General features: G+C 32.3%; 1 protein-coding gene across 1 annotated transcript in view; it reads left to right on the top strand.

Moving 5' to 3' along the window:
- The window catches only part of LOC127709174 (uncharacterized), a 243365-nt gene that overhangs the window by 131764 nt on the left and 83868 nt on the right, over nt 1-27733 (top strand). The window lies entirely within an intron of this gene.

The following is a 27733-nucleotide window of genomic DNA, read 5'->3' as shown; positions in this document are numbered from 1 at the left end:
GTGTGTGTATGGTGTGTGTGTGTGTGTGTGTGTGTGTGTGTGTGTGTGTGTGTGTGTGTGTGTGTCTGTGTGTGTGTCTGTGTGTGTCTGTGTGTGTGTGTGTGTGTGTGTGTGTGTCTGTCTGTGTCTGTCTGTCTGTCTGTCTGTCTGTCTGTCTGTCTGTCTGTCTGTCTGTCTGTATGTATGTATGTATGTATGTATGCAAGTCTAAATTGAAAACAACGTTCAAACCTATGATTGCGTTGGATAAAAACCGCAATTTTTATACGTGTGCATGCAAAACAAATTTCTTGTTAGAGGGGTCTAAATACAGCACACACAATATTTTCCAAAAGACAAAAAAAGTGAAAAAGTTTATTTTAACAAAATGCATTTGACTAACAGGTCGAACAACAAATGTTCTTAAACCCTGCTGACTGCCCCCCCCCCCCCCCTATGAAAATTTCTGGATCCGCCACTGTGGTTTTGTCCAGCTATCTCCTCCTACAGTTAAATCATCAAATATATTGTAAAATTTATAATTTCCTATGGTCAGGCGGGGGTATCGTTTGTGTCTTATAGACAGCATAACAATTTCAAGTTTTTTTTGGCCCTTTTTAAGGAGCTTCATTCATGATAAAGGCAGAGTTTTTACAAGTATCACTTAAAGGGGGCCCTTTTGATTGGTATGTAGTTATATCATGACAAGTTACAGATCAAGTTATAATTAGAATTTTGGTCTGGTCTAATGATTTTGTGGCATAGTTTATATGGTCCTTGACTTTGATGTTAAATGGTATAATACATTTGTAATATACAGCTGAAGGTAACAAAATATCAATTAAGGTAAATTAATTTGAACATGTACAATAACAATCATGTGTAAATTCACTAATCCCACCATATTCTATTAATGCCTACTCTAAGTCAGAAGCCTATAATTCATTGCTGTCTTCAATATTTGATTTTCATTTATTGTTTTGTCTTTAATTTGGGCATTTCTGTTTTTTGTTTGCATGGACACACATTTGGTCATCTTTTTAGCCAATTATAACTGACTACAGTATGGATTTTGCTCATTTTTGAACGTTGTATGGTGACCTATAGTTGCTTACACCCCTAGTCATTTGGATTCTGTCAGCTACTGGTAATTGTTTCTATTGGCAATCATACCACATCTCCTTATTTTATACAAAAGTCTTGATAGGGTTTTGGGGTCTTTCATTCAATGTCATTTCTGTATTGTTCAAAATTTTAGGTCATTTTTTCTGTATTCTTCATATTTTTCCCCATTATTTTTCAATCACTCAATACAACACTCCATTATTCTATATTCTCCATTTCATTGTTCTTTTCTTTATTTTTTTATACGCCCGTTTTTGGTTTGGTTTATAAAAGCCGAAGATTTTATTATTGAAAATAATCTGCGGGCTCTTGATTAAAAGCCGAAGATTTTACAATTGATAATAATCGGCGGGAGTCAGACTTTTAAAAGCCGAAGATTTTATAATTGAAAATAATCGGCGGCCATTTGATTAAAAGCCGAAGATTTTATAATATAATAATTGGCGGTGAATTTTTAAAAGCCGAAGATTTCGACATTGAAAATAATCGGCGATGAATTTTTAAAAGCCGAAGATTTTGACATTGAAAATAATCGGCGGGGTCTTTATTTTTAAAAGCCGAAGATTATAGAATTGATAATAATCGGCGGGATTCTAAAAGCCGAAGATTTATTTAAATCCAACCCCCCGATCATTATTATTTTTCCCTTAGAAATACATGGATTTAAATAAATCTTCGGCTTTTAGAATCCCGCCGATTATTATCAATTCTAAAATCTTCGGCTTTTAAAAATAAAGACCCGCCGATTATTTTCAATGTCAAAATCTTCGGCTTTTAAAAATAAAGACCCGCCGATTATTTTCAATGTCAAAATCTTCGGCTTTTAAAAATTCATCGCCGATTATTTTCAATGTCGAAATCTTCGGCTTTTAAAAATTCACCGCCGATTATTATATTATAAAATCTTCGGTTTTTAATCAATTGGCCGCCGATTATTTTCAATTATAAAATCTTCGGGTTTTAAAAGTCTGACCCCAGCCGATTATTATCAAATGTAAAATCTTCGGCTTTTAATCAAGAGCCCGCAGATTATTTTCAATAATAAAATCTTCGGCTTTTAAAAATAAAGACCCGCCGATTATTTTCTATGGAAAGCCACAGTGAACTTTAAAGATAAAGACCCCGTCGATTATTTTTTCCATACCATATATCTTCCTTTTAGGATGTATTTATTTTAAAAACACGATGACATTACGGTAACAGCTGTGTAAAGGTACAATGATGACAGGGGTCCTAAATTAAAAACAATACGCTTTGTACATCATTTTCAAAAAATGAAGTTTAGAAAGTGCTATTTTTAAAAATATTATAAAGGTATGGGCCACCGAGCACATATTGAAAAATATTTAATACTAATGGGCAATTTAAATAATAACAAAGAAAGTCAAATTACAATCCCAATAATTCTAGAGAGAAGAATAATGATTGAGCAACAGGAACACTGATATCATTTCAATGTCCAATAGCGACATCAATGTATAAGTTATAGTTACCAAATTAAAAGTGTTTGGTATGTGTAGATACACCATAGGAGGGACTAAATTCCACGAGAAAGCTTTGCTTTCGAGTGAAATTTAGTCCATCCTATGGTGTATCTACACATAGCCAATCACTTTTTTATTTGGTAAATGACATGTGTCAAAGTTCACCACTGATATCACGTATTGAAAAGTGCTTTTCCCGCTGCATTATCAATCTGCGGGTTTCAGTCGTCTGAAATGGCTGCAAAAATGGAGGTCAGTGACATTGACTTTTTAAACTTTTTCTACAACAGTAAACTGTTCGGGCTCAGAGGTGTGGACGAGCATCGGAATCTGTCCGTGGACCAGTTCGAACTTGGAAATGATCAGACGGGAAGCTATATTTTATTCAAGGGCAGAGCCAACAAAACGTACTATGGTAAGTTTCATTTTTCTTACAATTTTGTAGTATTTGTGCTTTTATTGTGTATTTCAATTGGTTCTTTTGTGTATTTGGGTCATCAACACTTGACTGACGATTTTCAGAAAATCCAGTAGTCCAAATAATTATGACGTCTTGAAAGGCTATTATATTTTTTTTCTTTGACGCCTTACATCGAGTCCAAATAATTATGACGTCTTGAAAGGCTATTATATTTTTTTTCTTTGACGCCTTACATCGACTATGACGTCTTGAAAGGCTATTATATTTTTTTTCTTTGACGCCTTACATCGACGATGTAAGGCGTCAAAGAAAAAAAATATAATAGCCTTTCAAGACGTCATAATTATTTGGACTAAAAATCCAGGTGTCTTCGTCGAGGTGCGCGCTTCAACAAGTGCTTCTTTTATGGAAAACAATAAGGTAAACACGGGTATATTGTGTCGTGTGTATGCTTATTACACTTTACCCAATCCAGGCCAAATAAAATTGTTTTATATTTCAATAATCAGTTTTGTTCAATGTATGATTTTTATGTCACTGAATGTCAATACGTCATTTTTTTTTTCAGGTGGACTCAGATCAGTGGAACCTAAGTGCCCAAGTCTTAAAACACTACCTTCAAAACCCTGTACTTTTCAAGAATTATCACGGAACAGTATTTGAATATTGTACGTGATCTGAATGGGACAGCCTTTTACAGGAGACCTCTAGATTAAGGACGTACATGTAATATTTGGTGAACAGTCAGTAGGCATTAACAAAGTATCTAATATCATGAAAACGGAAAATCGTGAACCATCAAATAGTGCTGGAGGAGGCTTTGGAAGTTTGTTGACTGGATGCATGTTCAATTCTAATAATGGAAGTTAATTACAATGTATATGTGTGATTAATTCAGTATTTGTGGATTATGTTGAATGGTTTTGGTGTCTTTCATTCAAAGGAATGTTTTTATAATGGAATTATGTGCACCTTTTTTTTTGTAGTGAATTTGTTTGCATTATGGAATTATGTGCATCTTTTTTGGTAGGATCAGGGGATTTATATATGTGGCGTTCAGTCTTACATTTTTTTTAAAAATAATACAGTTATTAAAATTCATTGTTATACTTATTATATGAAAAAGAAAGGATACGGGGTATTCACCAATGAAACAACTACCCAACACTTTAGTTTTAGGGTTGAAAAATATTCCAGGAAAGAAAATGTGTTACATTGTAGTTTCTTGCTAAAAGTGTGAGGTATCTAACATACACCACAGGACCATTTTCAAGCATCTGGTAAACCAATCAGAGGGCTGACATGGAACTGTGATGTATGTGTAGATACCCTCACACTTTTTCAATGGAAAAGCAAACAAACTATGGTACATTATATTTTGTTAATGTATCTTGAAGCAATCGTAAACTAACAAACTTTCAACACACTATGTGTAGACTTTGTTTGTGTATTTCACAGATATGCTACCTATGTAAGAAACTTTAGTTACCTGGAGATTTGAAGAATGTTTTTGCTAATTTGTGATCTGCTAGTCTTTTGATATCATATGTCATGTTCACTTTTCTTCCAGCAGTTGGTGGGACTCTATGAAATCCTAAAACTCTGAAAGAATTAATTAAATGCATTTGTAAAAAAAAAGTAATCAGACTTATTAATCTCATTCACTATGATTATAATTGTAAATTCAGAAATTATTACGAGGTTTTTATTATTGCGAATGATGCAACTGGGTTAGAATCGTAATAATAAGAACTCGCATTCTAATATCTGATACATATATTTGTATGCAGATTTTCCTGAAATCGTAATAATAAATCTCGCATGTTTGTTCTTTCTTCAAAAATCGCAATAATAAATGCAGGTAATGATTTCTGAATTTACAGTATTTTAAAAGTACAATCCGTGGAAGACATATGAGATTCTAGCTAAAAGTAGGTTATTATTTGGATTTTTTTTATCATTATGATACAATTTAAGGACATGGTTCTCAGTGAGAAAAAAAAACAATATCGCAAAAGTACAAATATAACATAACCTGCACTGTATGGTAGGTAGCAAAGATACTAAAACTTAAATTCATCCCGAAATCGCTCAAATTCAAACTCTATCTATCATCCTGAATACGTATTTACAATTTGGAGAAAATAATGAGGGAAGTAACTCTGGAAGCTGTAAAAACAAACCTGACATCAATTTTATAAATGGTAGAAGTTTTGAGGGGTTAAAAGGTACTACCCCAAATCGAACTGAAATTATAACCTGGAAACCGTTTGTTTCGGACGGACAAAAAGTGAGTCATATTTTTAAAGTTGTGAGGAATATGAAATACTCTAGGCTTTTGCGTGAAGTTAAATGTTTCGCTTACTATGCAGGTCCTCAATGCTCCCCAACTTCGCACTTTATTTGGCCTGTTCAAAATTTTTGATTCGAGCTTCACTGATGAGTCTTTTGTAGACGTAACGTGCCTCTGACGTACAAAATTTTAATCCTTCAAGTTGTATCTATGTTGAGTTTATTTACGCTTAACACGCCACTCGTGTACAGTCCTTTCTTTTCACAACCCTTTTTGATAAGCGTGACAATAACTTTAAGCACAATATTATAATTATCTGTAAATATGTTTCAATGGAGGATGTTTTATAGCTACTCTCAGAAGACGAAAGTATTAGGTTTGAATTGGTATGTCTTCATAAAGTTGTACTTCATTTTACATTATCGTACTGCATCTATTTACCCTCACCTATTGTATTTGTATTTATATTGTACTTTCTCTGTATATAATTAAATTGAAATTTAGATCAATTTAGATTTGATGCATTCTTGAATATGTTACGGTTTAAATATGTTTATTCCAGTATTAATAGACGTATCTGACATCCCCACTTTGGGAAATCAGTGTAATGGCGTGTTTTGAGATTGGTATCCAAACATGTTTTTATCATGTTTATAGTGAATAGAGGTAAAATAATTTTATAATTGATAACCGTAAATATTCTTTCATATTTATCGTTCATTGGTACAAAAATGTTTATTGTAGTTGTAAACATTGTAAATATAAGCATGATAAGTAAAAACATTATTTTTGTGACATAAACGTAAGAAAAATAAACGTTGCATTCGTATAAATGCCGTGTTCATAGATCCTTGCATGATTTTAGTTCGGCTGGTAGAGGACACCAGTCTCGCAGGGGTAAACAAGTTACTTGAATGTTATGTGCTATAGTTATTGGTGTAATAATAAGTGTTATTTTTTAAAGATAAAGAAAAATGCCCTATAAATTAAAGAATACAGAAATGAAGGACCCCATCCACACCGTCCTATATCTGGTCTGTATTCCATGATAACAATGGCGCCGACAATTTTAAATGAAACAATAAGGCGTTGACAATTAGAAGAACGCAAAATTCATGCATTTTTAGTAATATATTAACATCATAAGCAAGTTTACTGTTTACAATTCAAAAAATACGGTCATGACATTTTATCAGGTTTTAAAATGTGTTTCCTGAATACGCAAGAGCTAAATATAGCAAAGGTGTTAAACATGACATGTATATCATTAAAATTAGAAAGATTATATCATAAGGAACATGTGTACTAAGTTCCATGTTAATTGGACTTCAACTTCATCAAAAACTACAAAAACTTTTACCTGAAGCGGGACAGACGGACGAACGGAAGGACGAACGAATGGACGCACAGACCAGAAAACATAATGCCCCTACTACTATCGTAGGTGGGGCATAAAAATGCTAGTATAAAAATACGAAGATGTAGTATATGTCTGACTGTCAATGAAACAGCTCTCCACCAGAGACCAAATGACGTAGAAGTTAACAACTATAGGTCATCGTACGGCCTTCAATGTGCCCTTTTGTAGATATTATTCCGAAATTGTAAGAAATGTTTAAAAATTGTGTTATAAATTTCTCTACATTAGCAAAAGATATCTGAACTCTGCAGTGCTTAGTTTTGGAAAAGATTTTGCTTACTGAATTAAAGATCAGACCGTTAATATACTGAGAAAAGAAAGTTTACCAAACAATATCTTAAATATCTTATTTCAAAAATAAATTATACTTCTAAACATAACAATAAATAATTTATTGTAACAAAGAAAATAAGCCATAAGAAGCAATTCATAATCGACAAAAAAGATTTATTAAAAATTGATTTCGACGTGAATTTTTAAAGTTAAAATATATGGTGCAAAAGTTTTTATACTCAGTATATTTTAATATTATCCTGTCGATGATGTGTTGGTTGGTGTGTCTGCATGAGGTTTTCAAACATTTTAATTTTGGTTTTTAAATGAAATAGACGATTAAGCTCATTTCTCTGTTTTTAATGGAATTATTCATTTTCCTCTAGATTCTGAAACGTCTATGAAACTACGAACCATTTAGAAATTTAAAATATGTCTTTATTGGGGGCGGGGTGTATATCTGATTTTCGTTATTAATAAAGGTTGCTAGCTCACAGTCCGGTATCTGTATCATTTATTCGTGTTTAGCCAAGGCCGTACTTTGACCGATTATAATTGTTAACTTTTTTATACATTGTGACTTAGATGGAGAGTTGTCTCATTGGCACCCATACCACATCTTCTTATTTATATACTGAGTTGCATTGTTCGTACTGCAAATTTATATAACATCACGTCATTGGTTGAATGTCCATTGTTTAGGAAGTATTTAACCAATCACAACGTTTTGTTATAAGCTTTATAACGTTTTGTTATAAGCTTTTAGAAAATATTACCCACAATGCATTAGATTCTGATAAGAGAAACAAAGAATATTAAAAAGGGTAACTTTGATGACTTATACAAAATTAATGAGTTTTTAACTTATCATTTATTAATATTTCATTCTCCTATGCCTTCTTCATTTGTAGTTTTTCCAAATGTTACACGTATAATATCCGTATGATACGTATAGTTTTTGCACGTACCCAAAGTTTAGCTAATGTGGTGTCAACTTAAATAGTATATTTCATTTTTCTGGTGTAATCATGTGTTATATTTATAAGCAAAAGATACCATTTAATGTACTACATAGAAAAACCACTTAAGAAAATCGAATGGAAAAGACTAGTAGGAATAATGATCAAGGAATACTGGAAAAATGAATGTCACTATGAAAAAATGGAAAAAAACATCACTTAAATACATAGAGATACAGAACAATCCATTAAATGAAGCACACAATATATGGAAAAGCGTAAAAAACAATAGTAAAGATGTAAAGGCAGGAGAAATAAAAGCAAGAATAAGTACTCAAACGTACATATTACAAGCCAAAAGAGCTAAGTTCGATCCGAAAGTTAACCCGATATGTACAATCTGTGAACAGGAAAATGAAGATCTGGAACATTTTATTCTACGCTGCAAAGAATTGGAGCAAATAAGATCTAAATATTGCTCAAAAATAGAACAGACAATGGATGAAATCGATACCTCAACATACAAGAAGATCATACAAGAAGGGAATTTACTGCAGCTCATAATGGACTGTACTAGCAAGGACATAAACTGTTACTCAACTGTGTATGAAAACATTGAAACTCTGGCTAGAAATATGTGCTACGAGATGCACATGCTGCGCACAAAAAGGATTAAAAACTTGAACACAAGTACAGTGTAAGTAAACTTTTTTAAAATAAAATAGTTCCCTACTTTACCATCTTACTATTTTATGACGTATTAGGACCTAAATTAAATAAAAAAAATTGCAAAGTTTTAAGATATCCAGTTACCTTAAAGAAAAATGATAAGATCCGAAATAAGGTAACTTTAAACTGTGAACTTCAAGGTAAACTTATGTATATATGATGAATTGTTCTAAACCCCAACCCTTTTACATAAGTCCTATAAAATAACCTTCTCATTATAAATTCTGATGTACGTATAGCACCTTCAACTAACAATTATAAGAAAGTTTAATTTAAGACCACTTAAATTCTAAATTCTTATTTGTAAATATATCCAGTTCTTACTTAACTTATTCTTACACTTCAGCACATTATGAATATTATTTTTAAAATTTTATGATGACAATCCTATGAATTAGTTATAATATTAATTTTTAGTAATTATTATTGCCTAAATTCAGTCATCTGTACATAATTAAATGCTTCCTTATGTTCTAAGGTGTATATAGTTGATACAATTATACCCTATGGGTAGTGCTCCCCAGTGATCTCAGGTGTTCCAGAAACTATTTCAGAATCTTACAGACAATGGGTAGTTTCATTATTTTTACTCCAAAATTAAAATAACATCACGTCATTGGTTGAAAGTTCATTGTTAAGGACGTATTTAAACAATCACAACATGTTGGTGAATGCATTATGAAAATATTTTCCATAGTCTATTAGATTCTGATAGAACAAACAAAGAACATATAAATGGTAATTTTGATGACTTATACATTTACTATTAAAAAAATTAATAAGTTATTAACTTATCATTTATTAATATTTCATTCACCTATGCCTTCTTCATTTGTAGTTTTTCCAAATGTTACATGTATATCCTTATCCGTAGTTTTTGCACGTACTTTTAGCTAATGTGGTGTGTACTTATTTAGTATATTTCATTTTTCTTGTGTTATATTTATAAGCAAAGATACCATTTAATGTGGTATCGGTATACATGAAAGCTGTCATTGCGAAAACGTATAATTTTTTATGTTTTGTTAAGGGTTCTGCAACACTAAACAGATATCATAAAAATCTCTTGAAGAAGGCAATAATTAAGCTACCATGAAAAAATAAAACTTATAAAGATGTTATTTAAATTTAAATATCTATGTAGGCCGGATGCGGCCATTTTACCTTTTCGCGTTTTCGCGTTTCTTCCTTTCACTTTGCAAACGCGAAATCGAGAAATCGAGAAATCGAGAAATCGAGAAATCGAGAAAACAGGAAATCGAGAAATCGAGAAAGCGAAATCGAGAAATTGAGAAGTCGGGAAATCGGGAAATCGAGAAATCAAAAAAGCGGAAACGCAAATGTAATTTATTCGTTCAGTGTATGTGACCTTGATGCAGAGTTTTCTCATTGGCACTCATACCACATCTTCTTATATCTATTGACTGAAACCATCTGTTGGCCAGTTGGTTTCTTTTATAAATAAGCTACCATAAAGAATCTACAGATCATTAAGCAACATGCAAATTAAACTTGTAAGCACAACTGATTGATTGATTGTTGGTGTTTAACGCCACTTTGAGCACTATTGGTTATACATGTATCATGGCTGTCAGTTTTATAGGTGGAGGAAGCCAAAGTGTCCCGGTGGAACAATTGACCTTCGGAAGGAAAGCTGATAGTCCAAGTCAGTAGTCCAAGTCATTTAAAATTGAAGTCGAACGCATCTGCCACGTGCGGGAACTCACAACCTCAGTGTTGTGTATGCACGATTCACGCACTGCATTATTTCTGCTGTAAATTGGTACTTCAAACCTAATCGATAAATCGAGAGAACCGCACGCAAAGACAAAACAGCAGTCAACATAACACTACACAGAAAACTAAAGATTAAGCGGTACAAACCCCCGAATCCTTGGTTAATTCAAGTTCTATGAAGGGGTAATTATTTCTTTGTAAAAGCTGGTAATCAGTCGATCGCATATTGTGATGTCAAAAAGGAGGATAGTTTAGAAGAATTTGATTGAAATGTGTTATGTACTATTGTTTAATTGAAAAATGAGAAGATTTTGGTATGATTGTCAAACCGTCAATTTTCCAGGATATAGTCAACTATAGGGGTGTATGGTCATCAACAATGAGCAAATCCCATACCGTATAGTCAGTCATAAAGACACCGGCATAAAAAATAAAGCCATTTTGATATCATTGAATAGAATAGACTAGTGCAGTTTCAAGCTTTAAAAATTTTAAGTATATCTAAAATAAATTAAAAATCAATTGTTCAAAGAACAATTGAAGGTCTTTCCACATCAATTTTCTAAATAATTGATGAGAAGCTAATTCTGGTTTACTCAAAGCTACTATTGGCGTCCAATCATAGGTTTCTTCATACTGATTCAATAAACATATGGTTTCTATAGACTTTTGCCTGAAAGAAGGGAGATAATTGTCAATTTCCGGTTTTGGAAATGTCACTTCCGGTCTCATATAATAGCTTTATTTACACTGATTCCAAAAATATATGGTTTATATATACTTTTGCCTGTAAAAAGGGAGATAATTGGCTACTTCCGGTTTAGCAAACATCACTTCCGGTCTCATATGATAGATTTATTTACACTGATTCCAAAAAATATATGGTTTATATATACTTTTGCCTGTAAAAAGGGAGATAATTGACTACTTCCGGTTTAGAAAATGTCACTTTCGGTCTCATATGATAGCTTTATTTACACTGATTCCAAAAATAAATGGTTTATATATACTTATGTCTGTAATAAAGGAGATAATATGCTACTTCCGGTTAATAAAATATCACTTCCGGTCTCAAATGATAGATTAATGTATGACCATTCAAAAAATATATGGTTTTCTAGGTACTTTTCCATGAAATAAGTGCAAAAAATACTACTTCCGGTTCACTCAAGGTCACTCTCGGTTTACTTTTTTCAAGGTCATATGTCAACCAACAGTTGGCAAAAGACCCTATGGCTTTATCGTGTACCAAGTTGGAGTAATAATCAATTAACCTTAAATTGAATCATTTCAGGGACAATAACTCCTATAAGATATCATTGGATTGTTTCAGACCAAATGTATCATATCTTAATCACAATTATGCACTTGTTCTTTAATTTGTAATTTTAAAAGTGACAGAGGAGATCAAATAACAAGGAAAAGTCAAAATTTAGAAAATGACCTTGACCTTTGACCTTGGCCTCAATTTCATTTAAATGAACCAAGAAACTCAAATCAATATACCTTAGGTCTCTATCACTTACCATTCATGCTATACATTTATATATCCCTTATGTCAAATACAGAAGGGGAAATAAATCTCATATGGAGTTTATGTATCGCTTTGGTGAAAATTGGACAAAACATCCTGAGGATATAACGAGCAATTTGGTAAAATAAATTTGTCGCTTTCTTTTATGGTTATGGAGGAGATGCACGCACAAGGAAAACAGTGTTATTGGAGATAACTCCTACAAAGAAAAGTATTCGGTTAAGCAGGGTCAATTTCAAAGGCGCATAAACTGTTCGATATCATATACGAAACATCTAAGCAACATCTTGCGGAACAAAAATTTATCGCAAGAACAAAATTTGGCGGAAGAAAAAAAAAATTAAAAACCAATTGTTCAGAGAACAATTGAAGGTCTTTCCATAAAAACACATGTATTTTAATATGAAAATAGTAAAATTCGGATTAAAATGTCATTCCCAGCGTCAAATGATAGCTTATTGTACGCTGATTCCAAAAATATATGGTTTCTATACAATATTTTTTAAATTAGGGAGATAATTTGTAACTTCCGGTTTGAAAATGTTACTTCCGGTATTATTTAAACGTTCAATTGACACTGATACCAAAAATATCTGGTTCTATAAACTTTTACATTAATTAAGTACAAAAAAAGCTACTTCCGGTTTACACAAGGTCACTTCCGGTTGGCTTTTTTAAGGTTAAACGGCTTGAAACCTAATGCGAAAATTCCCAAGGATTTATCATGTATACATATGAGGTAAAAGCAAAGGTCAAAATCTAGAACGTCAATTTAACCTATGACCTTGAGCTCAATTTCAAGGTCATCAACCAAGGACCTAAAATCAAAAGACCCTAGGACTTAATTATATTTGGTTTATGAGTTATATTACCATATGCATATTTTTAAATAAAAGAGGGGAGAAAACCCTAATTTGATGTAAGCGTACCCTTTAAACCGATATGTATGTGTTACGACATGTTGCAACTGACAATTAAGTAAAAATATGTTGTCGATATCTTATATCGTGTTTGAAAAGAGGTGAAAATAAGCCAAAATCCAAATTTAAAAATGACCTTGACCTTTGACCTTGACCCTATTTTCTTTTTTTTTTTGGACCAAGGACCTCAAATCAAAAGACCCTAGGTCCCTATCACTTATGGTTTACCAATTACAATTACATTTTACTTATTTTAAATACAGGAGGGGAAATAACTCTCATATGGAGTTTCCGGACCACTTCGGTCAAAATAATTCTTAAGATCCTGAGGATATAACGAACAAATTGGTGACACAAATTTGTCCTAATCTTTTACGGTTGCGAAGGAGATGCGTACACAAGAAAAATAGTGTTTGGGGAGATAACTCTTACAATAAAAAGTGTTCGGTTAAACAGGGTCAGTTTCAAAGTCGCAATAACTGTTCGATATCATATGCAAAAAATCTAAGCGACGTCTTGCGAAACAAAAAAGCACCGTCAGAAAAAAAGTGGCGGAAGAAGAAAAAAATAATAATTAGAAGAACACCAACAGGTCTTTCCACAGAAAAGTGGAAAGACCTAAAAAATAATCAGAAGAAAACCAATAGGTCTTTCCACAGAAAAGTGGAAAGACCTAAAAATAATCAGAAGAACACCAATAGGTCTTTCCACAGAAAAGTGGAAAGACCTAAATATGAATTTTATATGGACGCCACAGCTGTCTTATGTGGTACTCTGATATTACGTTATGTTGTTTTATTATTACTTGATGATATTTTGTCTTTACATAATATGGTTTTGACATTACGTAATGATGTTTTGATATAACTCAATATGGAATAGTCATTACTTTATGATATTTCGATATTACATGATATGGTTTCGTATGGACTTGATATAGTTTTGTCATTACTCGATGTGGTTTCATCATTATTTAAAGTGGTTGTGTCATTAGGCAATGTGGTTTTAACATTACTTGATGTGTATGTGGCTTAACGTAATGTAGTTGTTTCATTACATGATGTGGTTTTGTTATTTCGTAATGATGATTTGCCAATTCCTTATATGGTTTTAAAATTACATAATGATGTTTCAAAATTTGACGATTTTACACTACATGATGAGTTCGTTCCAGTATTTGATGTGGTCCTGTCATTCTTTGATGTGGTTATCACATTACTTGATGAGGTAAAACCACGTGACTATTTGGGAAAAACTTGTTCTATTTTTAAAACCGATTTCCATGTTTTATTTGCCTCGGATGATTATGGCAATCCATCGAGTTCGAGTTCAAATTTAAGTTCGGGTTACTGTTCGAATTAATCTTCGAGTTAGTCTTCGATTTAAACTTCGAGTAATTTTTGATTTCGAGTAAGAATTCAAGTCATAATTAGAATTAAAGTTCGGGTTAGCATTGAGTTTCGAGTTGAAGTTCGAGTTTGAGTTACCTTTTGAGGTAGAGTTCGAGTTAGACTTCGAATTTGAGTCTCATTTAGATTAAGATGTCGTTAAAGAAATTTAGTTAAGACGAGTTAAAAATTGGAGTTATCTAATATGAGTTCATATTTAAATTTTCTATCGCGGATCAAGGGCTTTTGCTAGGGCTACCGAAAAAAAGGTTAAGGGGTATGCGTACAAAAGATAAACCATATTTTAGTATACAAAACACCACATAGAAATCGAAATAAAGTTAGATGTGGTGTGATTGCCAATGAGACAACTATCCACCAGGGTTTAAATACCGTGGATGTAAGCAATTATAGGCACCCGTAACTAATAACTAAACAACTTACGAAAAACAATTATGACTCACATGAAACAACGACAACCATTGAATTACAGGCTCCTGACTTGGGACTGGCGCATAAAGAATGTGCACGTGGCGGAGTTAAACATGTCTGTGAGCGCTAAACCCTTACCCTACCTGGGTGAATAGTGTAACAGCACAACAAAAGAATGACCTGTAATGAACAGCTGCGCCGTGAGCGAATTATACGCCCGTCGCTTTTTCAAAGAATAAAGTTCAATAACTTCTCAATGTCATATCAGAAACTTATGAAAAACTAAAGGGAGGTAATCTTACTTGATATAAACCAGTCACCAAAACACATTGAAGATATTGTCCGAAAACTGGAAAATCACCCATTTTTTATGAATAATATACCATAACTCGGAAACGTAAAATCTAAAATTTATAAAAAATGAAAGGGAGCTTGTGTCAATAGATATAAACAATTCACCAAAGTTTCATGAAAACTGCTGAAAGCGTTTTTACGTTATTGTCCGAAAACTGGAAAATCCCCATTTTTTTAATGAATAAAACCATATAACCCGGAAACGTAAAATCTAAGATTTATAAAAATCAAAAGGGAGCTCACGTCGATAATATATAAACAATTCACCAAAGTTTCTTGCAAATTGGTGAAAGTGTTTTCGAGTTATTGTGCGAAAACTAGAAACCCCCCCTTTTTTAATGAATAAAACCCCATAACTCGGAAACGTAAAATTTATAAAATTTATAAAAAACGAAAGGGACCTCACGTTAATAGATATAAACACTTCACCAAAGTTTCATGCAAATTGGTTAAAGCGTTTTTGAGTTATTGTCCGACATTTTGACGACGGACGGACAGACGGACGGACGAACAGACGGACGGACGACGGACAAAGGTATATCATAATACGTCCCGTAAACGGGCGTATAAAAATCAGATGCAATTGGCTTAACTCTATAGATCGGTATGAATGGGCAATATAAATCCATCAAAATCCTGGGGTGATCTCGGGTGCTCCGGAAGAGTAAGCAGATCCTGCTCAACGTGTGGCACCCGTCGTGTTATTCGTGAAAGTACAAACCTGGTGATTTGGTCTAATTCGGTAGGTCACATTCGAGGAAAGAGGACGGGATTGTGGTTACGACAACTGGAACCTGTGAAACAGATATTCCAAAAAGTTTAGTTTTTTTGTGCGAAGAATATATCAGAGAATGGAATTTATAAAAATATATATTAAAAGATTGATATTCGTATATGTTCAAATGATAATACACGCTAAAAAAAATCGGAGAATTCTTATATTATAGAATTGATGCTTTGTCGCTTAGTCCGACCCCTCCCCCCCCCCCCCCCCCCCCCCCCCCCCCCCCTTGCGATATTAATGTCGCGGAAGTGAGACACAACAAACCTATATTCCGTCGTCGGCGTCTTCTTCATTTAGATCGTTAGGTTACTCGTTTGAATTGTTTTTACATTTGTCATTTCTGGACATGTTATAGCTTACTATGCGGTATGGATTTTGCTCATTGTTGAAGACCATACAGTGACATATAGTTGTTAACTGCTACGTCATTTGGTATGTGGTGGAGAGTTTTCTCATTGGCAATCATACTACATCTTCTTATTTTTATATAAGTTTTATTTGCATCAAATATTACCAAATTACACTATTTTGTCATGATTAATTTTTAAACCTCCATGAATTGTTATAAAACTTGTATAGGAGTTAACCTTCTATATCGAGATAAAGCATGTACAGAAAAACATTTTTTTTAATTTTGTTTTTTACCGATAAATGGACGTTTTACAGTCAACATTACACTTTTACAATGACAGCAGCAATCTCAGGCGAGACACAGGGTTCCGTGGAATTCTTCACGAATTTATTGTTATACTGCTTCCATTTGTGAACTAAGGGAAAAAACGGCAGGACCAAGTGGTTTGGAGATATCCCCCTTATGTCCGAAATATTGATATTTTTTTGTACTTTTTTTCTTATTTTTGTTTGCCGTTCCCGTTTTCTTTAATTTGAACTTTAACTTACTAGTAATGGATAGCGACACTCATTCGAAGCACATTTTTAAAAAACGACATATGGAAATCGGGCTAAAAATAGAACTATTTTTTTCCAAAATAGTCACGTGGCTTTACCTCATCAAGTAATGTGATAACCACATCAAAGAATCGGACAGGACCACATCAAATACAGGAACAAACACATCATGTTGTGTAAAATCGTCAAATTTTGAACAATCATTATGTAATGTTAAAGCCATAATAATCTATAGTTTAATTCAAATGCATATTTAAAAACTGAAGCGGGGATAGCATATATAAAAAAATAATCAATTAAACAAATTTAGATGATTGCTGACTTTAACATGTTTAATGTAAATGTCAACCAGGTTACAAGATTCTATTAGACGTAGACGAACACGTGTACTGACTGATTATTCGATTTAAAATTTAAATGTGTGAATCATTTTAGAACTGTTTATAGAATAAAGTACTCATTAAACTAATCAAATCATCATAAAGGTTATAATAGTCCATAAACTATACATGTATGGACTCATGTCCATAGATATATGCTGGCCTCTTTATGAGATAATCATATTTATTCGCTTGTTCTGGGGTTAAAGGATTAAGCAAATTATACGTCAAGTTTTCTTCTCCATGTATAATAAAATTGGAAACTTTGGATTTAATATTCAAACACGTATACAGTTAAAAAAAGTTATGACCCTGACATGTGCTTGACCTGAATTTGACATGTTTTTGGCATATATTTTTAATTCATAGCAAGAAATTGAAAAAAAAACAATAACTATATTCTCTGCCAATCAACCTCCAGGGAAGAAGAAGGCTACAGCGTATTTCATCAAGCAGACATAAGAACTGAGGACAGGGGACCCTTAATTTATTTATATTATATATGAATAGGTTTTTTTTGTTTGCTTTCACACTTAATAGGGATATGCTTATTATATATTATATAAAAATGAGAAGATGTGGTGTGATTACCAATGAGCCAACTCTCCACTAAAGACCAAATGACATAGAAGTTGACAACTATAGGTCACAGATATATTCATTGTGTCATTAATCTGTACATGATATACATGACTATAAAGTATAATTTTGTTATTTATTATATTAAAATGAGACCCCGGTTCAACTACAAAAAGTAACAACCTCAGATGACACTGACTAACTATAATATTGCATACAACTTTAAAATTATGGATAGCTGTGATTCTATTGATAGTCCTTGTTCATTTTTCTTTCTTTCAGAAACTTTCAGAAATTAAGTTTACTCTAGTAACATCAATCTTTGCTAAATTGTTATTCTGTTGAGTTTTCTTTAGAAGATAATAGCTTTTATTTTCATATACTTATATTACATGCATATTTTTGACATGTATTATGATAGATTTTTTGGGTACTTTTAAGTGCTAAAAACTTTTAACATGTTTCACTACGGAGTATAACTTAATCCATATATATTATACATTTAGCATATGTGTACCAGGATAAGTCTTAAAACAAAGCTTATATAAGGAGGATTATTATATATTTGTGTAGCACGTACGTGAATCCTCCTTTTCCTTGTCTCTAAACAGATGACTGTTGGTTGCTTAACGTCCAGTGACGAATATATCATCTATATTTAGGACGAAGCTCTTGTATAAGAATAAGTGTTAACTCACGTTGCGTGTCGCACGAATAAACTTACAGACACGAAATCTCTTCTTTACTTTCCTTGTTATACGTAAAGGGTGTCAATGGGGTTTACAGAATAGATAATAATGGACAAAATGTGCAAAATAAAGGGCAAAAAAAACAGAATAGAGAAAAATAGGGCAAAAAAAAAAGTGTAAAGAAAAATAGGCCAAAAAATAAAGAATAGAGAATAATGGGGGCTTAAATAAAAAGAATAGAGAATAACAAGCAAAATTTATAAGGAAAAGAGAAAAATGCCTAAAAATTAAGATAACAAAAATGAAGACCCCTCCCTCCCTAAATCCTGACCCTCGTAGATACGTGAATGATAATTATTGCAGTTGTAAGCTGATTAAATTTTCCCATGCATATCTAATCTATTTTCATTGCATGTTGTGCGGTAAACTCTGCATCAAACGACAGATACGTCACAGCAATATTTCTTGTCTGCTGAATTCAGAAATAGTTAACCGATTGGCATATGTTTTAAATATATGATTGATATACGTGATAAACAATGTAATAATTTCTATATTTTCACAATAATTTATGCAGTTGAATTTGCATGTATAATAATTCCCATGTGTTGTAGGTATTTTTTTATAAAATATCAGTGAATTTGAAGCTGAAACATCTAGCTTATTGATTACTTTTCAGAAAATACCAAATAAAAAATACACGCCTTGTCTTGCTAAGCATACCCCAAATGGTAACTAAGTGTCTCGAAAAACAGGAAGTATGGAGTCTGACAAATCCGAAAAGTGTTCACACGTTACAACTCTATCATCACTGCCAAGCTGTTGGCCAAATATGAAGTCAATCTGTCTAGTAGTACGAAAAGTACTACGAAAAGTACTGATTAAAAAACAAACAGGGACGGACAATGGAAATATAATATAGCCCCACTCACTCATAGAGTAGATATATAACACAATGCACTGAAATGTATTAAAAATCAATCCTATCATTGTGACAAATCATTTCACTTGGTATGTTAACACGAATTGATTGATCGATGCTTAATGACTTGTGGCAAATGATAATTTGAACATTCACGCGGTCCGATATCGATAGCATGGTAATAATAATAAAAAAATTATGTTTGATGTTAAATATATATAAAAAGCTGTACAAGACACGCACTGGTTCGTATTTCATATAAATCAACTTTTTCAGACGCAAAGCCAAGCAGCTTATTTTCTAATTGCCACGTTTTTTTTTTTGCATCTTTACCTATCTAAAACGTTTTGGTATGAGCGTTTCTGGTTACAAATTAAAGGAGACGATATTACGGAGGCAATTAAAAACCATAATTCGTAAAAGACAAACGATGCCATGACCAAAAGAATCAAGAAAAGGCAAATAACATCCAAACACTACATTAACACTTAAGTAAAAGTAACTCCATGCACCAAAATACCGTAGTTGGATTCATGTACTCTGTGCTATTAAGGGTTATCAGTTTCTGCTCCACAAATGACACCCGGTATGTTACTAATGGCAATTCAAAGCCCGGTGACAGGTCGCAATCAGTGATAATGAAAACAACGAAGGAGAACGTGATGATAGTTAACTTTGTTCTCTCCCCTTGCAACAGATGAGAATATATAAGCCACCGTAGTTGATATACGTTAGTGCCAAACTGATTAACGAACAGATAACCAGTCCAGAATTACAGTCAAAGCGTTTCCAAAGTCCGCAAAATTAAATCTGTACGTTATAATTCAATCTAATTGACCTATCGGTAAATTTAACTACAGAAACCGGGAATACGTGTTTTTTTTTGTTTTTTTTTTCTTCATTTCAATCATTAATACTTAATTTCACTAAAACGATTTTTTTATTTTTACACTCACTGTTCCGAAGGCTGTTGTCTTGATTTCAGATTGATAATCTAACAAGTTATTTGTTTTAGCTGTATAACATTGTTTGATCATTCAGATGTAGTATTCGATTATTTAACAGAATTATTTATTTGTTTATTACATGGAAAATGTTGTGATCTATTGAATATAAAATTAGGATCACATCAAATATTTGGTTTTATAACAAAACAAACATATATTTATTTAATTTTCATTGAAAAAATATAGGTTACGGCTAATCGATTGATGTGAAAGGTTTATATTCATAAATGCACTTCGATCAATATCATTCAATGGGGAAGGCAGGCGCGGATCCAACCATTTTGGAAAGGGGGTTCCTACCACCGTAACACCATGAAACGTTCACATAATTAAAAATGAACAACAACAAAAATCGAAAAAAGGGGGGTTCCAACTCCAGGAACACCTCCCTCCCCCACCTGGATCCGCCAATGGAAGGTATATTATTACTTTTTGCCCCTCAAATTCTCTGATAAAAAGATAAATATATGTATAATTAATCAAATAATTCCACCAGATATTCAGAATGGATCAAATATGCATGCAGTCTTTTACGGTGAGTATGGTAACGTTTTAATCTAAATAGTGTTTGAAAAAGGTCAGTGTAAGGTCATTATACTCTTCATTATTTAGGAAAGCAAAAATAATTTGCTTGGCCTTAAGATTGGACGTGAATTATTTAGTGTCCTTTATAGTTTGAAATATATTAAATAGGATTTTATTTAACCTGATTTTTTCAAACGAATGCTGACATTTAAACTTGTTCGTACTTCCTCTGAGATTAGCGACCATCAACTTACAATCTAATTACGTTGATGTTTATTTAATCAGTGAAATTTTATTGGCATTAAATTTTTAAAACACATAAGCATACTCCAGCCTATCATTTTCTCGTTTAGAAACATGTTGCATTTTGTGTGTGTGGTATAGGCAGAGTAAGGGACAAAGCACAAGTTAACCTTGTATTCTAGATTACCACTTGACCTTTACACATAGTGGGTTAAATAATAATTGAAGACATGGATAATTTATAAAGCCTTAAATTTGCAAACATTTGATACTAAAGGGCTTCAAGAGCCAAAGGTGAAACGTCTTTAGTGACAAGATTCCAACAGGATTCTGAGTGCTTTGATTCGTTTTTCAATCATCCGTACGAAATTAACCTTAAAACAGACAAACATTTTACTCAAATACCAATAATCTCTAATTATATGCTTAAAATACCAAAGAAGATCAAGTGTTTAGAACCTGTAAAAATGTTTAGATACTTGTGTACCTGTTCAACAGCTGTCTGTGAAAATCTTAAGACTATAGATAAAATGTCAACACTTCAAAAAATACAAAGAATTGGAAAAATATAGCAAACAGCATTTAAACCGCCTGTCTTTTCGGATAGTATTACACAGCACGTCATAAGCCAAAACATATGTCAGCTTGTTCTTCAATCGAACCATCAAACCATGGTTGCTCTGTTGTTTAATTGGGAAATCAACGCTTTACATTGCTGTATATCTTAACTATTTATTTTATGGACTCGTCGAGTATTATTATCAGTGTGTTTTATGTTATATAATGTCCTTTGAAGTGGCAATATAAAATGAACTTTTGAAAAATGAAATATAATAAATGTCTGGTTTATTTGTGTTTTTTACTAGAATTATGTAGTTTGTTTTGAAATAAAAATGCAAGCAGATCATATCGGAAAAGAATTGAGCAATTTCTTTCACAATTTTCAAAAAACATCTGGTACTAAACATGGACGCAATAAAATTTGTTTTGTAATTTTCAAAGGCTCTATTGTTTGATTGCGGGTAGGCAAGGAGTTGCCTTTATATGTTTGATCGGCGTTCAACATTCAGTTGTTGCGTACATACTGATTAAACTCCCAGAATTTAATTATATTATATACGATGTAATGAAATTAAGTTATATAAATGTTGTGCAATTGAAACTGTGCAAATGCACTAAATGAATGTCGGTACACGTCATGCAGATCGATTTGTTCGTCAAATTATCCAATTTGCGAAGCTTCTCCTAGTTTCGTTTTCTATCCAGTACTTTAATCACCGATATCAGAAATATATTCTGATTTTAAGAAGAAAAATAACCTTCATTAATAATTACATGACGATAGGCTGCAAAATGGGTATCAAACCATTTTTAGTGCTGGGCTGATAATAATAATATATTTCAAATTCGTACGAGTACAAGTAATCCAAGAAAAGTTGTTAAATCGTCTATGTTAGTTTTGATGTATTATTTGTGTTGGTTTTGATGTATTATATCTAGCTGAATAACAGCAGCTGGTAGCTCAGAGCTCTAGCGTTTAAATTGTAATGGGAGGAGGGGGCCAAAGGCCTAAAATTAAAAATTGAGGTTAAAAAGTCAAAAATCAGAATGTACTACAAACACATTTGCTGGTCAAATGGGGCGGGGAAACTCCTCCATCCTCTGCGTATACAAGACAACTTGTTATCTACATGCAAGGTCAATAGAACTTTTAACAACAGGCTTTATACCCGTAAGCCGTAATTGTTATTTCCAGCTTCTTTTTCAATAGGATAGTGAAAATCTTATTGATCGGTCATTAAAAGAAAAATGTCTCTATTCCGTTGAATATCAAATGGTTTGGATATTGTTATTCAGTCAAGCACAACGTTGTGGTGCTCGATTCTGAATATATTACCCAAAGTATATTAAAATTCTAAAACGGTGAATTCATAATCAAATGAAAAAAGACAAAGGCATGTCGTGAATCATCGATACACCGTACAACTGCAGGCTTTCAGAAAGATCAAAATATAACAAATAAAACAAATAAAACAAGTATAACTTGATAAATTCCTTTTCCTCATAACGATTGTAAAACTTGTAATTTAGAAAAAAACAAATGATATGGGGTACCCATCCATGACACAAAATCAGTACATGCACAGCAAAAAAAAAACCCCGCTTTTATTGCTATTCTTCATCTCAAAGTCACAGTGAGTCCCTTAATTCCCTTTTCTCTCTAAATTTATGAGGGTTCAAGGGTAAGATCGATCACACATACATTACAATTAATTTACTTCACCCGAATAATCCAGTCTTTATGATTAGCACTCTACGATCACGCCATACGAAACGGTTGTGGATAGAGGGCCGTTGAAGATTACTATAATCCAAAAGATTTTAAGGTTGTTGATTTTACGTATAAATAAAATATTTAAATGCTAGATAATATAATTGATCTTTATGAAAATAAATTTATAGATTTGTAAAATCTTTGTTGCCGGGTACAACGGAAATGTAATGTACATCCTCCCATTCTAAATATAGAGAAATAAACACATTAAGATAACAACGTCTTACGAATCGTACCTAAGTTAGTTTAAAAAAAACATATGCTTGTTTCCTGCCTCCTTGCAGAAAAATAAGGGTAGGTAGGTAGATAAAATGTAAAATATTTTACATGGGCTATAGTTCTATATTGGGAAATGTCTGGACTTTAACGGTGCTTATTCAATAATGTCAAAAAATGTGTTAGGCGAGGATAGAAAATTTAAGGTTGTTAGGCAGGAAACACAAATATGTATATAGTTGTTTTGCCTCATTACAAAATCGTCTAAATAGTGAAACTAAAATAAAATATTAAAATAATACGTGAACGGCGAGCACATTTTTTCTCTCTTCTCCAGATTTGTTTATTCCTTTTTTCTCTCCATTTTAGTTGTATTCACGTATACAGCCTAATGCAAGACAGAAAAGGGACGACTCTTCCATTTGAGCGATCCATGTTAGCCAGAAAACTCTTAAATCAGTATTCAAAACATAGTTTGAAAAGAACATTAATTTTCTTCCATTCGCGTTTTCTGTCTCTATCCCTATTATACCTTCTTTTCCATCAATTTAAATATATGTCCTTCATTCCAGTCGATCGACATTACAGAACCTTATTCTATTATATTATTGCTTGACTTGTTCTCGTCGTGGATATTCGTGAAATATTTGCAACTGGACATAAAACAAAAATAAATTAATCCATCGTTCTTACATTATTTCAAGGTAAAAAAAATCTTTTACTTTTCTAGTTCTTTAAAAAGATGCGACGTTATATCGTGGTCATCGGCGAGTAAACCAGAAATTTTTGTTCTAAATTCAAAACTCCAATAAGTTTATATATTTTTTCAGAAACCAAACAAAGAGAAATATTTTTGATGCAAATTTTCTTAGTACTAATCTAAAAATAGCCGTGTTTGCTTTCAGTGTAGTTTTACGTCAGACGATGAAACATCAATCATTGATCAACATTTTTTTATAATGTTTCCTTTGCACTAGTTCCCATGCATTATCTTGCTTAACATTCGGGTTTCTAATTACACTTCGGGTATGCTCTGCTTCATTGATATTACATAAAACACTTCTTATTCGTAATAATGGTGTATTATTCCATGCATTGAAAGTAATTTAAATAGTCGGTGATTTAAAAGGAACAATTTCAGTATAGTTTGTCGGTTTAGTAATTTTCAATATAATTATCATATTTATCAATATGGTGCTTCAAAAATGAGTACAAAAGTTAAATGTACAAAATGTTTATGTAGCACGAGACACGTTTGATACACTTGTTTTTATGTTGGCTTGGTTTCCATAAAATTCCCAAGTTTCCACAATTCGAATTTAATTACATGTATTCATTAATGCACTGTGATCATAAAGTTATGAAATTGAGTAATATTTCATATTAATATGATGCACATATCCACAAAAACCTGAAGGAAAAGGGTGTCTACAACTGAAGGGCACTGTGTAACCTTCACCAATGGGCAAAACTAAGATGAGGGTCTGGATAGGGGTCCTTCATTTCTGTATTCTTTAATTTTTTAGGCCATTTTCTCTATTCTTTATACTTTATGTCCATTATTCTCTAGTCTTTATATTTTAGCACCTCATTATTCTCTAATCTGAATTTTTTTTTTGGTCCATTTTTCTCTATTCTTTATATTGTTTTGCCCATTATTCTCTATTCTGTAAACCCCCATCCAAAGCCCCAATATTGTATGGTAAACCATATATATAGGATCCGGTCTTGTCCATTCGAAACCAACAGTTATCAAAGCAAAATTCATCAAACTTTTCGGACCATGGTAATTAAAGCGCCAGTCATTTTTTTTTTAAAACGAGTATGGAAAAATGAAATAACAAATATACCGAACTCCAAGGAAAATTCCTTATCAAATTGCAAAATCAAAAGCTCAAACACATCAAACGAATGGAAAACAACTGTCATATTCCTGACTTGGTACAGGCATTTCCTTATGTATAAAATGGTAGATTAAACCTGGTTTTATAGCTAGCTAAACCTCTCAGAGAGAACGAGAGAGAGGGGGGCCTTATATATCTAACAGCGAATAAATATTCAAGTAGCTGTATGTGCTTTAATTATGCATGATCGTGACATCCATAACTATAAGAATAAATACAAATTTAAAAGTCTAATTAATTGTTTTTCAAATGATAATTTATTCAGGAACATTTTTTCGAGCAAATTAATTAAAAGTAATTTCATTATTTTGTGTACCGATACATTATAGTAAAGACTTGTTTGGTAACATAATGCATTTAGAGCAAAGCTGAGATGGGGTAAAATTGTTCATCAGGTTAAGATCTAACGGCTCTGAAATTTTCAGACAAATCAGACAACCCGTTGTTGGGTTGCTGCCCCTGAATTGGTAATTTTAAGAAAATTTTGCTGTTTTTAGTTATTATCTTAAATATTATTATAGATAGAGATAAACTGTAAAAAGCAATAATGTTCAGCAAATTACGATCTACAAATAAGACAAATGACCAAAATTGTCAATTGACCCCTTAAGGAGTTATTGCCCTTTATAGTAAATTTTTAACAATTTTTCTTAAATTTTGTAATCTTTTACAAAAATCTTCTCCGCTTAATCTACTGGGCCAAATAGAATTAAACTTAGCCACAATTTTCAATAGGGTATCTTGATTGAAAAATGTATCCGAAGACCCTGCCTTCCAACCAACATGGCCGCCATGGCTAAAAATAGAACATAGAGGTTTACTATAGAAGTCTATGGGAAAATTGTAAAAAAAAACAATTGCAAATGGTCACAACTTGAAAACTAATTTAAATAATGATAAAGGGTCTTCAGTAACTATTGAAAGACTACAATGGGATGACCTGCTTTTAATTTAACTACTGGGCCAAATTAAACCAAACTTGGCCTCAATCATTATTAGGGTATCTAATACTATTTATTATGATTTTAACCTTATGTTACATGATTTCCAAAACCACAGTAGATACAGGTGAGCGAAAAAGGCTCTTGAGAGCCTCTAGTTTTCATTATTGCCTATTATCTTGAAAACTATGATAGATGGATAGAAACTTTAAATTGCAAAAATGATCAACAAGACAAGTTCTACTAATTTGTCTAATGTTCGAAATCGCCAGTCGATTCCTTATTAGAGTTATTGCCATTTGATGACGATTTTTACCAATTTTTTGCGTTTTTGTCTTATATCTTAAACGTTATAATAGATTGATAGAAACTAAAATAAGCAAAAATGATCAGCAAGACAAGATCTACAATTATGACCATTTGGAGGAAATTGTCCGATGACTCCTTATTGGAGTTATTGCCCTTTAATGACGATTTTTACTATTTTGTTTGCGTTTTGCCTTACATGATAAAAATTATAATAGATTAATAGACACTTTAAATCACAAAAATTATCAGCAAGGCAATTTCTACTAACAGGTCAAATTTTGCTGATATAGTTAGTAGACTGTCATTCTTTATAGGAGTGATTGCCCTTAAATGAGAATTTTCTTTTTACCTTCGTTTGTGCTTTGAGCAAAAAACTAAAGAAGATAGAGAGAAACTAAACAGATTAAATTATCAGCAATACAAGATCAACAAAACAGAGATTTTTGTCATGAACTCTATTCTCGTCTACAATGTTGAAGAGTGTCCTTTGTTAAATATGCACATAGATCAAGGTAAAGAGCCTCTAGTTTTGCAAGCAGGGCTATTCTTGTTGTTCCGACACGTAAAGTTGCAAAAAAAATATTACATATCTTTTAAAGGAACTCTGTGACATGTGATTCAAGAATGATTTTCTGGTTTTATATTTTGTACAAAATAGACAAAATCAGATTTTTTTTTTTTTATCAAATTTGGAAAAATATCCCATGTATATCCTCATGTTACTCAGAAAGGTAGTCAGTAACCTATTAATATATATATTTGCAAAATATCATTGATTGTCATTTGAAGAAAAAAAAAATAAAGAAATTCCATCCTTTAGAAATATCTGTTTGACATGGCCTTAATTAGTTCAAGTGACTTGTAATCTGTTTTAGTTCTATAAATCTTACAAAATGAATTATTAAAAATATAATTTTTGGACCAAAATAATTTTTACTTCTT

The sequence above is a fragment of the Mytilus californianus genome, unplaced genomic scaffold (assembly GCF_021869535.1).
Source record: "Mytilus californianus isolate M0D057914Y unplaced genomic scaffold, xbMytCali1.0.p SCAF_7, whole genome shotgun sequence".
Lineage (NCBI taxonomy): Eukaryota > Metazoa > Mollusca > Bivalvia > Mytilida > Mytilidae > Mytilus > Mytilus californianus.
This window is presented reverse-complemented; position numbering and strand designations above follow the sequence as displayed.